The following is a 15122-nucleotide window of genomic DNA, read 5'->3' as shown; positions in this document are numbered from 1 at the left end:
GCATCAATTACAGGTCAAATTCTTTAAAGATATCTTATAGAACCCATATGCTTGAACTTCCTGTCTACTTCCTGTCTACTTCTTGTCTTCTTCCTGTCTACTTCCTGTCTACTTCTTGTCTTCTTCCTGTCTACTTCCTGTCTACTTCTTGCCTTCTTCCTGTCTTCTTCCTGTCTACTTCTTGCCTTCTTCCTGTCTACTTCTTGTCTTCTTCGGCTGAATCCCAAACCGCCCCCTACACACTATCCCTACACACTACCCCTCCGTTTGCGCGTTCCCGTGGAGGGGCCTCCATATTAAGGGCCGTCCCAAACCGCGTAGTGCGGAGGGAGAGTGGACTGTTCAGCCCTTAAATAGCGAGTCTGCATCGATGCTCACTCTGGACAACTTTTTCAGGAAGTGCAACGTAGAAATGGAGGAGGAAACAACATATCGATGTAAGTTCCACATGCGTTTATTTCTCCCACGCCTTTTTCACACTGACAGAACATCACAAAGAGTGGTGTAAAAAGATAAAACAAAAGAAACAAATCTTCTTCTCTGCTGACGTTTGATTTAATTGTGCACCCCCTGACACCTTAACATTTGAACACAACTGACAGAATTCATTCATTCATTTGTTGGATCTGAAATGCCAGATAATAGGATTGGAAAACATGTGAGTGAAAAAAGTGGGACGCTTTCGTCTTCTGGAAGCAGCAGCGATCCTTGTTAGTTGCAACCTGTGCCACAGCGCTACAGCCATGACAGTCGGCGTCTTTGTGTTACCATGGCAATGACGTCTTCCGTTTTCCGGTGAGGCGACAGGGCGTCCCATTCGTGCCGATCGTATTTATACCCTCCCCCTTCAGTAATAGGTGCCCTCCACAGCTGCGAGTGTGACTTCTTTTGGAGTGACACTCGGTAGTGGAGGGGGAGTGTGTAGGGGGCGATTTGGGATTCAGCCTTCCTCTCTACTTCTTGCCTTCTTCCTGTCTACTTCTTGCCTTCTTCCTGTCTACTTCTTGCCTTCTTCCTGTCTGCTTCTTGCCTTCTTCCTGTCTACTTCTTGTCTTCTTCCTGTCTACTTCCTGTCTATTTCCTGTCTACTTCTTGCCTTCTTCCTGTCTACTTCCTGTCTACTTCTTGCCTTCTTCCTGTCTACTTCCTGTCTACTTCTTGCCTTCTTCCTGCCCACTTCCTGTCTACTTCTTGCCTTCTTCCTGTCTACTTCCAAGTCAAGTCAAGAAATCTTTATTGTCCCCGCAGGGCAATTTTTGGAGCAGCCAGCAGCAAAAACAACAAACAATCCAGTATAGTGAAATGTGATACACAACAATAAAACACACAACAAGAAACAACAACAATAACAGTAATCAATTAAAATGCAATAAGATACAGCGATAAAGACAAAACCCAAGGACAGTTAAAAATGACCACAAAGCAGAGTGCATTATAAAGGTGTTAAAACCGTTCATTATTAAGAAGGCCAATGGGACCCGATTTTTTAAATCTGTCTGTCCTACATCTCAGCACCTGAAACCTACATCTAAATGGAAGCACCCTGAATTCAGAAGCAAGAGGGTGACTAGAGTCGAACAGGACAAATTTTGCTTTTTTTAAAGATCTAGTTTTATATAAGACAGAAATATCAGTCAGTGGAGTGCTAACGTCCTGTCTACTTCCTGTCTACTTCTTTTAATAGTTTATTTGCCACACATCACAAACCGTCCCGTTTGTGTAAGTTTTCTGAAGTAAAGTTTTATCTTTTTGTTCCACAACTTTACTGCCGTGTTTAGAAGATGGTTCTTGATGTTGTCACTCCCTAACATCACGAAGAGCCATCTTCTCAATAAGGAAGTTCTTCTACTGTTGATGACACTTTGAAGAACCAGAGAACCTTTTAAAGAACCATTGCTTTTCTGAAATATTCTGTAAATTCTGTAAATACAAATATTCAGGCAAAAAAAACCAAACAGTAAAAGTGCTGAAAAGGTTTATTTAAATCAATAAATTAGACTTTAATTAAGTGGTAGCAGGTCCTCAGGATTAATATTTCTTTCTCAGTTGTTGCTGTCTGTGTGGTTTCTGCTCCTTGATGCTCGTCTTCATAGAACATGATGGAGATAAATGAGTGTTTACTCTGAAGGACATAATTGGTCCTGCAGGGCTTCTGAAGGAGCGTCGGAGACTCGACTTTAATCAGAGCCGTGATGGATGGAGCTGCCCTACCTGCTTTTAGTGCTCACTTTAGAGTTGAGGTTTTCTGCAGACTGTTCAGGGATCAGATCAGTGCTGCTGAATCCACAAGTAACCTGAGGTCATAAAAACAAGCCGGACGAGTGCAGGAGTTACAACAACAGAGTCCATAATCTGAACACAGTTCCTCAGATCAGGATATTAATCTGCTGTGGAAGCAGAGGTTTGGATCAGATGTTGGAGGAAGTCAGGAGATACTCGGTGAATAAGAATGGAGCTGGAATGGAAACAGGTTCTGGTACTGTAAGAAAACAGAAATGGGATGTCCATGATGCTATTTTAATGTAAAATCAAAGTAAAATATGATTTCTACAGCTTCCAGTAACTTTAGTATTGGAATATGATTAACCAGTTAATCATTTTCTAATTAATTACAGCCTCTACAGTAAAAAATACGGACTATTGTTTAATACAGTAACTAGGCTCCAATAATAAACTGTTTATATCATGTTGTCACTGTAATTGTGTTGCTGTTTTTTTAGATTTGACCTCAGGACAAGCACATTTACACAACAACTGCATGTTTCAGTATTTTCCAGATAGAGTATGAGTGGGACGTAAAATGTCCTCCAGTGATGGGATGACCCGTACAGCACCAGTCTTTAGTTTGAACACAACTTCTCATTTCATGTTTTTTCTTTATTTTCATGACCATTTCCTTTGTAGATTCTCACTGAAGACATCAAACTATGAAGGAACACATCTAGAATTATGCAGGAAACAAAGTGTGAAATAAGTCAGAACATGTTTAATATGTTAGATTCTCTGGTTCCTGCTTTGAACACTCTTGTTATTCTCTGGATGAGCTTCATGAGGTAGAACCTGAAATGGTTCCACTTCACAGGTGTTCCTTGTCAATGGGGTTGGTCCATCAGAAGTCAGGTTGGTCCACAGCTGACAGCCCTTTTGGACAACTGTTAGAATCCATATTATGGAAGAACCAATCAGCTGAGAGAACCGACAGTCCATCATTAGTTTAAGAACTGAAGGTCAGTCTGTCCAGAACACTGGAAAAACTTTGACTGAATCCTCAAGGAACCATCTAGGAACTACCCAGGAACCATCTAGGAACTACCCAGGAACCTACCAGGAACCATCGAGGAACTATCCAGGAACCTACCAGGAACCATCGAGGAACTATCCAGGAACCTACCAGGACTTTGTATCTCCAAGTTCAGTCTCTAAAACCATCCAGCTCTACAACCAAACTGTCTCCATGAGGACCATCAGGAAAGAAAGACCAAGAGTCTCCTCTGCTGCTGAGGAGAAGTCCATCTGAGTCTCCAGCCTCACAAATGTCCAGTTAAAAGCAGCTCAGATTAGAGCCCAGATAAATGCCACCCAGAGTTCTAGCAGCAGACACATCTCTACATCAGCTGTTCAGAGCAGACTGACCAATCAGGCCTTTATGGTCCAACAGCTGCTCAGAAACCACAAATAAGGAAAACCGACAAGCAGAAGAGATTAGTTTGGACCAGAAACACCAGGAATGGACATTAGACCAGTGGAGATGTGGGCTTTGGTCTGATGAGTCCAAATGTGAGATCTTTGGTTTGTCAAGTGGGGCCTAGTTATTTGAGATCCCAGGAGCAACCACCACCTAAATAAAAGCTTTAAGCAAACCAATGAAAAGTTAAAATGAGAAACTATATAAGTTAACCACATGATTATGCTTATGCTTGATGCAAGAATGATTTTAATAGGCTGATATATATTCTGGAAATGATGATTGCTATAGAAGAGAATGATTTAAAATAAGTTATTTGATCATGCTAAGAAGAATGATTATAAGAAGTGATTCAGTGTAACTAAATGAGTTTTGAATGGAAGTAATCTGTGCTGTTCTGAGCTGTGTGCAGGGCAAAAAGCAGAAGTCACCATGACACTGCAGAAAGGAGGACATTGAGGAAGTTCTGTGGCCAAATATGGTCTTGGCAACATGTCTCAAGCAATGTGTGTGTGTGTTAACAACGGAAGGTGGATGCTGTGTATTTGCTGGAAAAACATGATTTCTGTGTAACTGATGTATGTGTAATAGGAAGAAGGTTGTGTCTTAAACCTATGAATTAATTACCTGGGCGTACCTATTAGTTAGAATTGTGTGTAGAAATGTGTATGTGCTAAGCTGAAGTCGAGCTACGGTATAAAACCCAGAGACACAGACACTGAGTTCGGAGTTCTCCCCCGGAGGGGAGAGATGCTGCTCGCCAGAGCTGCAAGGGAGCTGCCGGAGAGCATGGCCGGAGTTCTGAAGATTCTTCACCGCATCTATTGCCCTAGAGACGGGAGGACAACGCAGGACTTAGGCTCCAGAGTTCGCTGAGAACATCGTTGGAAGCAAAGTTGTTCTAACTTTGTTCAACAAGCGAGGACCACACTCTGCTGAAAGGAGAGTCCTGAGAGGTCTGCAGTTGTCCAAAGAGATGAAGAGAAGACAGCACCTACGGCATCCAGAGAGGCACAGGAGGAAGCAGCAGAGGGCTGCTCCACTCCAGGGGCTGGAGGACCCAGTGACCCACCACAGCCTGATGAGACGGGGGCTTTCCACCACCACCATCCGACTGAGAAGACAGCTGAGACGCCCGCACTTGTGTTCCAGCTGCTACTAAAGATAACTGCCAGACCAACGATTGGCTATCGGGACCTTTCCACTCCCCCTGCCTATGAAGAACACCCTCTGCCCACAAAGAAGACTTCGTACCGAGTCTACTGGTCTACAGAGGAGTTCAACCAGATGCAGGTCAAGACCGGGTTGAAACAGCTTGGCCGCGCTGTCCGTCCTCTCTCCTAAATTTAATAATTAGAGAAGATTGTCAGGTATGCTCAATTTAGTTACTTTAGTATAATTTATAATCAGAAATAATTAAATTGTTTAATCATGAATTAATGCTGTGCCCCTGCTAATAATTGCTTAATAAAACGCTATATTGCATTTAAGAGAAGTCTAATGAAATGATTATGATTCACCTATTCTGCATAGTGGTAAAAGTTAAGCTGATTGTGTGCATTAAATCTAATGGTTCTTAAAGGTACTTTAATCCAACTAGTTATTTAAACATTACCCCTGAGGTAGTTATCCAAACCTCTAAAACGAACCTAGGAATATCAACAAGTGCCACAGTTTTAAGAGGAAGCTGTTGTTAACAAACGTGGTCAATAAATCAATTCTACTACTTAGGTGGGCTGCTTAGTAAGAGAGTATTTATTGGGAGTAAGAGGGGTAAGACGTTTGGGAAGAAGACAGTTAGGACTAGGCGAGTATTCCTCGACTCCAGCTTAATTATTCTGCTGAAACCTGTTAGGTGAATACTAATAGGCAGATAGAATCTAACCCTTTAAACGGAGAGCTGGTCCTGATTTAACCTGAGGAAAGGGTTAAAGAAGGCATATACTGAACGACAGGTTCCACCGCCGTGTCTTTGTGAGACCAGAGAAGGTGATGGATGGTCTCTGCATGCATGGTTCCACCATGAAGCATGGAGGAGGAGGTGTGATGGTTCTACTGCATGTTCCACTGTGAAGCATGGAGGAGGAGGTGTGATGGCTCTACATGCATGGTTCCACTGTGAAGCATGGAGGAGGAGGTGTGATGGTCTCTACATGCATGGTTCCACTGTGAAGCATGGAGGAGGAGGTGTGATGGTCTCTGCATGCATGGTTCCCATTGTGAGCCGTTTGGATGATTTTTCAGTAATTTAGGACACGTTTCCAGTCACTGAACACAAGTTTTCAATTCATTATAGAAAAACTTTAAGTCATTACTCCAATAAAGTAGTTTTGGACAAATTTCAACAGGTTTTCTAAATTATTTAAGACAGATTTGAGTCATTGGCAATTTTTTAACAAATTTTTAGATTTTTTGGGAGGTTATTTGGACTTCTTTTGGGTCATTTTAAACCAGGTTTAACTATTTTGGACATATTTTGAGTAACTTGGTAGCGTTTTAACATGTTTTGGGACATTTTGAGCAGTTTCAAACAGGTTTGGTTGTCATTTTGGACTAACTTCAGTTTGTTTTAACTCGTTGTTTTTGAACATATTTTGAATCATTATTGGTCATTTTTAGTTCAAATTGAATCATTTGAAGAACTCTAAATATAAAACATGTTCTACTTATTTAACGCTTTTTTGTTTCCTCCATAATTCCAGATGTTCATTCATAGTTTTGATGCCTTCAGTGAAGTCTACATTGTAAATAGTCCTGAAGATACAGATTAAATGAGAAGCTGTGTCCAGACTAAAGCCTGCTAGTGTAGATCTTTTATTACCACAGGACAGAACTGAGCTCCATCAGATGAACTACTGAGGCTGTAAATCATCTCCCTTCTGTTCAACACCTAGTCCTGCAGAAAAACTCGTCTGTTTTATCGTTTCAGCAGCTAAATCTGATCATCACACTTAAAACGTCTGAGAGCAGCGAGACTCTACAGTTTATGCAGGAAGGAAACAAATGGGAGACTGAATTAGAGCATCATAAAGCTTTGATTAAATCTCAACCAGTCTGGATCAGTGATCGTTTACATTTACTACAGTAAACTCCTCATTCAGTCTCAGATTTAACCTCAATAATCATTAACGATGTGTGCAAATGTTCAAACAATCAAACGTTAAGCGATTAGAAACACATCAGTGCAGATTTTAGAAAAATAAAACACATTTTCAGACAACAAACATCTGAAAACATCCTGAGGAGTCTGAGGACTGTAATCAGAGTTTAGTTTGAGGCCAGAGGCAGAAAACACACCGATCTGGTTTAGTGGACTGAAATCAAGAAAAAAGAGGCTGTTGGCAGGATGGTAAATTACTGTTGGCCATGGAGACGCTTCCTCTCTGTGTTTTATTATCAGAGTATCAATAATCCTTTTTTTCCACATCCAGATCACAGCGACGCCAAACAACACAGAATGAAGACGACGGAGTTCATGTCCACAGAAACACGTTTACTTCCTGCTCTGTTACCATGGCAACGAGTGATACCAGTTTATAAAAAAGCAGAGTGATATTTAAATATTCAGCTGTAGAGGGTTGCTCTGGTTTCGGAGGAAAGGTAGGAAAATAAAACAGCTTAATATGTTACAGGGAATGTGTGAATGTATAAAGATAACAGATAAAAAAATGATGAGTAATTAAGCCTCAAAACATCAAATATGAACTCATGTTGTTTCAGATTTCGGAGAGTTTTAATAATAATTCATTCACAGTACAGAAATAATTCATCTTTCAGTTCATCACAAACTTTTAAATCAAACTATTTAGATTCTTGATATTAAAATGCAGATTTTTTAATGTAGAAAAATCACATTTATGTTCGTTTAAGCTCCACTTAAACATGAGCACAGTTCACTGTTTCCGTGTTTTAATAACCAGACCTTCAATAATCAATCACTCTCCTCATGACAGATAATTAACCCCCAAAACATTTAATGACATCAGTAGAATAAAGAAATAAAGCAAAACTTACACAGGTTCAGATGGAAACGTCATGACTGCACATGCTTTGGTTTTTCAGATTCTTTCATGAGTAGAAACACTGACAGGGAAATATTCATATTAAAACTGCACAGATTTCTGTTTATGCATATAAAACAACTTTCAAAAAGTGTCTAAAAAGTTCTGGACTGATTAGAAACTGTCAACTCCTGACACCATGTAAAAAAAAAACCTGTGAAATGTTCAGCAGCTGAAGTTCGCTGCTGCTGATTTAAATCAGTTTTATGAGGTGGAAGCCTCATAAAACTTTGTTAACGTTGTGGTTACAGCTCCTCAGTAAAACAAACCAACATCAGGGACTAATCATGGTTTACTAGAAGCTCCGTCTGCAATAAAGACAGAAGTACGAAATAAATCCAACTGTTGCCTCCAGATGACAACAAACATCTTTCTGTTTCAGTGTTTAATCTGAACAGCGTGAAGGTTTTCCACGTGTCTGAGAGCCGTTATGTTCCCCCAGTCTTACTCCATAAATATACCGTCAGCTTTATGTCCTGCTACAATTCAATTCAATTTTATTTATATAGCACCAATTACAGTCAAATTGTCTCAAGACGCTGTAGAACCCACATGACTGATCCCAGAGTCCAGCTTTAGAGCAGCCTCAGCGCTACCATCCAACCTCCAGGGTCAACAAAATCACCAGATGTTGGTGGTTTAGTGAAGCAATTTATTGATCAGTGGCAGATTAACACAAAAGAACAGAGATCATATAAAGAAAACAGCGCTGGTGGATGCTGCTAAATCAGAGAACTAGTAAAACCAAGACAAGGCTAGCAAAAAACACAACAGCAGCAACCACCACAAGTAACAGGAGCTAATAAACGAGTGAACAGAGCACAGAACTAACTAAACAAAGCTGGTGCCTCAGAACACACATTTAACACACAATATGGAACAACTGAAGTTAGGAGCTTCTCACCAAAGTTAGCAGACTGCTAACAGGAGCCACTAAGACTGAAGGCTTCAAACAGAATTAGCAGCCGCTAGCAGAAGCTCTAAATGTCTGTAGTCATCCCTCAGTGGATACAGAACCTACAGACCAAACTGGAATACAGGAAGTCCTCGGTTTATGATGTCATCGACCTACAGCGTGTCATCGTTACATCAGAACTGGTTACATGGAACTAGTTGATGAGCAGAGTGGATGAATACGTCGTCACACGGCGCTATCAGACGGCTTTGTTTCCATTCTCTGGTTGTACTCCACCTTGGATTGTGCTACATTCACTAACTTTTTACCTTCATTATGGCTCCCAGCGTAAGTCAGACTCTTCTGATTCTTGGAGGAAAAGGAAAGCCGTCTCCATGGACATGAAATTAGACAGAATAAAACGCTGGGAACAGAAACACCGACCAACATGGGTCAGGCTGTAAAAACAGGTCCTTCCATGTATGAATCATTTATCTTCCAGTAACATGATTCATACATGCATGAAAATCTTTGGCATTCATGACTTTATGAAGAACTGATGGATATCGTGATGCACAGAACGGATTTGTTTACATTTTCACCGGCGTTGAAACTGACGGAGGAAACCTACTTATGTAGATCAGTAGGAACAGAACTCTGTCGTAAGTGGAGGACCTCCTGTACAAACAGATCACAAAGAGGCACCAGGAAGTGGTTTCATCTAACCAGCTGCCCAGACTGAGAGTTTAGCTGCAGATTTATACTGGTGGTGATTGACGGGGTCTTCTGGGAGGAGGAGTTGTGGTGGAGGAGCAGTCTGACGGATCAGGAGGTGTGGAGGACCAGGGACTAACCCTAAGCCTGGGAGGAGGTCTGGAGCTCCAGGAGAATCACTCCTCATGAGTTTCAGGTGGGATCTGGAGCTCAGTCTTCATTCAGCGGAATCAATAAGATCTCCACAAGACATCCAGACAATTACTGAGTTAAAACATACATAGACAAACAAATAAATCAAATAAATAGATAAATAAATAAATGACTGAATAATGAAACAAATAAATAAACGACTAAATGATTTGGGAACTTTAGATGCTTGACTCTTGGTCATGTTCCTTGAGCTGCTCCTTTATTTTTTGTGGTGTTTTTCTTTCATTAAATTCAGCATCAATCTGCCATCAGTATTAATAAATTCATTATTCAGGTCTGTATCTGAATATTCCTGAAACCTTCAGTCTGGATGACAAACAGCAGCAATAAAACACCAACAGACCACAAACCTGCAGCTCATTGATCATCTGTAGCTTCATGAAAACATCCTACTTATCAAACTTTTCTCTCCATAGCCTTTGTTTTACATAAAATACTGAGCAGCCGGTCTGTGGTGGAGATTTATTCAGAACATGATGGATTTGATCATTTCACAGGAAAAAAACAACCTCACAGTGTTTCTGTCCCACAGGACTCTGAGCTGAAGAATTCCAGCAGTAGATGATGTTTTCCAGCAGCAGATGATGTTTTCCAGCAGTAGATGATGTTTTCCAGCAGTAGATGATGTTTTCCGGCAGTAGATGATTTTTTCCGGCAGTAGATGAGGTTTTCAAGCATCAGATGATGTTTTCCAGCAGCAGATGATGTTTTCCGGCAGTAGATGATTTTTTCCGGCAGTAGATGAGGTTTTCAAGCATCAGATGAGGTTTTCCAGCAGTAGATGATGTTTTCCGGCAGTAGATGAAGGCTGAATCCCAAACCGCCCCCTACACACTATCCCTACACACTACCCTCCGTTTGCGCGTTCCGTGGAGGGCCTCCATATTAAGGGCCGTCCCAAACCGCGTAGTGCGGAGGGAGAGTGGACTGTTCAGCCCTTAAATAGCGAGTCTGCATGATGCTCACTCTGGACAACTTTTTCAGGAAGTGCAACGTCAAATGGAGGAGGAAACAACATATTGATGTGAGTTCCACATGCCTTTATTTCTCCCACGCCTTTTTCACACTGACAGAACATCACAAAGAGTGGTGTAAAAAGATAAATCAAAAGAAACAAATCTTCTTCTCTGCTGACGTTTGATTTAATTGTGCACCCCCTGACACCTTAAATTTGAACACAACTGACAGAATTCATTCATTCATTTGTTGGATTTGAAATGCCAGATAATAGGATTGGAAAACATGTGAGTGAAAAAAGTGGGATGCTTTCGTCTTCTGGAAGCAGCAGCGATCCTTGTTAGCAACCTGTGCCACAGCGCTACAGCCATGACAGTAGGCGTCTTTCTGTTACCATGGCGATGACGTCTTCCGTTTTCCGGTGAGGCGACAGGGCGTCCCATTCCTGACGATCGTATTTATACCCTCCCCCTTCAATAATAGGTGCCCTCCACAGCTGAGTGTGACTTCTTTTGGAGTGACACTCGGTAGTGTAGGGGGAGTGTGTAGGGGGGGTTGGGATTCAGACGATGTTTTCTGGCAGCAGATGATGTTTTCCAGCAGTAGATGAGGTTTTCCAGCAGCAGATGAGTTCCTATTGGAGGTCACCCAACAGGAGGCTCGTTCTTCTCACTAAAGCCAAACCAACACAGCAGATAAAACCAGTTCATCCTCAGCGATCGATGAGATACCACAATCATCCAATAGACGGGATTCCAAACCACACTTTTCTGTGACTCCTGGATGGATTCAGACTGATCTGGTGTCAGTTTCTCCTCCTAAATATCACGGTTCTACCTGGTGGACTGATGAATTCTGAAGCTCAGAAATGATGGAAAAAGTCCATTAAAGTGATAAATCTGGACCCTCCTCTATGGAACTCTGGAGGTATTCCCAGTACAAACAGGGTAAATCTGTAACATAACAGTAAACTGTTTAGAAACTCTTCTTTTTTTTCCTCATTTAGGAGGAGAAACCCACAAGCAGTTTGTTTCCAGTCAATGCTGTTTGTTTTAACGGACGATAAATTTTCCATTTCTTCACCGTGAAGGCAATAATTTCTGGCCTGAAGCCTTCAGAGTTTCCATCAGCAGCTTGTCATCCGTCTGATGTTTGTTCTGATGAAGTAATGAACCGGATCAGCTTCATTCAACTCCAGGGAAACACATTAAAACTGGACAGTAGAAAGGTTTATTAGACAGAGTTTACTGACTCTGAATCACAAACATGAAGCAAAGAATTCACTCCAACATGCTGGTCCAATAACTGCTTCCCAAACATCTGCATGGAATGGAATAATGCTAAATTTAAAGAAAGCTGGAGCAGTTTAGTTGTTTAATTCCATGATAATCAGGCTGTTTGTGTTTGTGAAGCTGCAGAGAGTCAGGTAAAGTTCTATTTTTGTTATTTGACCTGAAATCAGTCCACAATTACCCATATTTTGTCCAGAATGTCCCAAAATGGGCCCTAATGACTTTAAACTTCTCCAGAATTACTAAAAATGTCAACAATAAATGGAACAAATACTAAATGTCCAATCCAGGCTGGTCTAGTGTCTCCATAAAGTTCCTGTCAGTGTATATCTGTGGATGGATCCATGTTTCTACTAACATCCAGTCTTTGGTCCACATTTCTCCACCTGTTGAGGCTCTAACATCAGTAGAATCTGATGGTTAAAGTTGGACCAGACAAGGTTTTTAGATATTCAGACTAAATGTGGACTCATTGGTGGAAACTAGGACGTCTGGCGTCTAAACGTCATGTTGGTCCCTCCATTCTGACCTCGACTGGTCACCAATTCCTCCTTAATCAGGTCGTTTAGCTGCAGGAAACAGACGGCGCTGGAACCAGAATCAGCTCAGAATGACCTGGACGGAATCACAGAAAAGCCTCCAGAACTGAAATATTCGTGCTGTTAAACCAAGTGAAGCTCATCAGACTCCTTTAGATCCCCGTCTGAATCAGTTAACGGTGCACATTGTGATAAAACAAAACCCACCTTTACCTGATTTTCACTCATTTTCACTTTTCTGTTTCTGTTTTTCTGCAGAATCTCTCAAAAACCGTCAAACTACAAGAGTGGGACAAGGAATCAGATTAAAGAATTTTCAGAACTTTTTAACTGGAAGCCACCAAAAACAAGTTTGTAAAGTTGATCACTAACTAAACTAGACATAATTTAAACATTTATTTGAAACGATTTAACTCACCAAGTTTTCAAGTCAGTACATTAAATTTTAAAATCATACTGATGCAGAAACTCGAGTTAAAGTTAAAGTTTTGATTGTTGCTATTCTGACATTTCACAGTAATTATTAATGAATTACAATATACGCCTGAGAATAGACTTCAGCTGGAAAAATAAAGAAAATGTTAATTAATGCTGACTTTACTGTCTTTTAAATGTTCTGCTGCATGTGATGTGTTTGTGCTTTTTGTCATTTTTAATCATTAATGTCCTCAGCAGAGGAAAGATCTAACTGTTAATAACAACAGCAGTAAATCGTGTCCCTTTCCTGATAGTATTCTGTATTTTATTGTTTAAAAATGACTAAATGATTCCGTTCTTGTCGTGTAAAATCGAGATCCTCTGAACCTCAGAGAAGTTAAAGCTTATTTCTTGTATCTTAATATATCTCTGAATAAGGAAAGCACAGAATGAACAATAAATCTGTATTTATTTACAGTAAATATCTGTAGGAGAAGTTCGGTTTCAGCCTTTAACCATTTCTGGGTAAATTGCTTTCCTCAGTCCCCGCCTGATTTCTGCCTTCATGGATCCACACCACGTCTTCAGATTCAGACGTTCTATTTTTGCAGGTTTTTCTTTCTGTTTTCAAGCAAACAGGTTTATTTTTCCAGCACATGTTTTAGTTTTTGATGCATCAGAAGCTGCAGAGACTCTGAAACGTACGCAGATGGACCAGCGCTGCTGCGACCAAAACACAGATTCTAAAATAGAAAATGTTCTTTTCGTCAGTCTTCTACTGAAACAAAACCACAGATCTGATTCTCTGGCAGCTTCACAGACACATCAATGGACTTTGTGTTCCATTTAAGGAAGTCCAAAAGCTGTTTATTACAACATTTTAGATAATTGTTAGTAACTCTGGAGTAGTTTTAAAGTTATCGGGTGCATTTGTGACATGTTGGACAAAAAAAGCATTCGTTTTTTTGGACTGATTTTCAGGTCAGAAGAGCAAAAAATAAAGTTTGTCTTCATCAGATTCTACTGATGTAGTTTCGATCAGTTTGAAACTTTTGTCTGTGTACAAAATTACTTAACGGTTTGCTCAAAGTAAAATTTGAAATTATTCAAAAATGGTTCAAATGAATCAAACGAGCAAAAAACTTAACCTTGTCTTCCCACACTTCACTTTCTGTTTATTTCAGTACTTGTTTGTGACAATTCAGGCTAAATCAGCCTCTATGTTGTTAAATGTCCTCGATGAATGAACATGAGCAGCCTTTTTAACTCTGAACATCTACCATAAACACCTAGACCTCTATGAACATCTAGACCTCTGTGAACACCTAGACATCTATGAACATCTAGACCTCTATGAACATCTAGACTCTGTGAACATCTAGACCTCTGTGAACACCTAGACATCTATGAACATCTAGACCTCTATGAACATCTAGACTGTGAACACCTAGACCTCTGTGAACACCTAGACTCTATGAACATCTAGACCTCTATGAACATCTAGACCTCTGTGAACACCTAGACTCTATGAACATCTAGACCTCTGTGAACATCTAGACCTCTATGAACATCTAGACCTCTGTGAACCCTAGACATCTATGAACATCTAGACCTCTGTGAACACCTAGACATCTATGAACATCTAGACCTCTATGAACATCTAGACCTCTGTGAACACCTAGACATCTATGAACATCTAGACCTCTATGAACATCTAGACCTCTATGAACATCTAGACCTCTGTGAACACCTAGACATCTATGAACATCTAGACCTCTATGAACATCTAGACCTCTATGAACATCTAGACCTCTATGAACACCTAGACATCTATGAACATCTAGACCTCTATCAACATCTAGACCAGGATGGGCAACTGGCGGCCCGCCGCACACGGCCCGCACCCTCACTCCATACGGCCCTTAAATTAATTTTTGAAAATTATAAAAATGTGTCTTTTGTTGCACTGGATCAGTTGTAATGACATACTTTGGCCACAAGGTGGCACCATGAATGGAGACGCCCTTCGTGTGTTCAGCGGCGTTCTCCACCAGTGAGGAAGAGAGAGACATGAGCCATGGCGAAGAGCGAGGGAAAAAGAAAACTCGACCGGGAAAACCGTGTCTTTCAGGTTAAATGGGAAGCAGAATATCTGTTTACAGAATTTAAAGGCAAACCTATGTGCTTGGTCTGCTTAGAGACCCTATCTGCAATGAAAGATTTTAATTTAAGTCGCCACTATAATACGCTGCACAAAACAAAATACGAGAAGTATACTGAAGCTGCAAGGGCTGCTATAGTAGACCTCAAAGCTAAAGTACATAAACAACAGCGACTTTTTGCCGGAGC

General features: G+C 40.7%; 1 long non-coding RNA gene across 1 annotated transcript; it reads right to left on the bottom strand.

The window, feature by feature from the left end:
• Window positions 1-438: 438 nt before the first annotated feature.
• Window positions 439-11121, bottom strand: LOC127533550 (uncharacterized). Its single transcript, XR_007941289.1, has 2 exons — window positions 10874-11121; window positions 439-722 (listed from the first exon to the last, which is right to left on the bottom strand). It is a non-coding gene; the product is annotated as an uncharacterized LOC127533550 (long non-coding RNA).
• Window positions 11122-15122: the final 4001 nt, after the last annotated feature.

This window comes from Acanthochromis polyacanthus, chromosome 4, assembly GCF_021347895.1.
Source record: "Acanthochromis polyacanthus isolate Apoly-LR-REF ecotype Palm Island chromosome 4, KAUST_Apoly_ChrSc, whole genome shotgun sequence".
NCBI classification, from domain to species: Eukaryota; Metazoa; Chordata; class Actinopteri; family Pomacentridae; genus Acanthochromis; species Acanthochromis polyacanthus.
The sequence above is the reverse complement of the archived record's forward strand: the minus strand, read 5'-3'. Positions and strand labels throughout refer to the sequence as shown.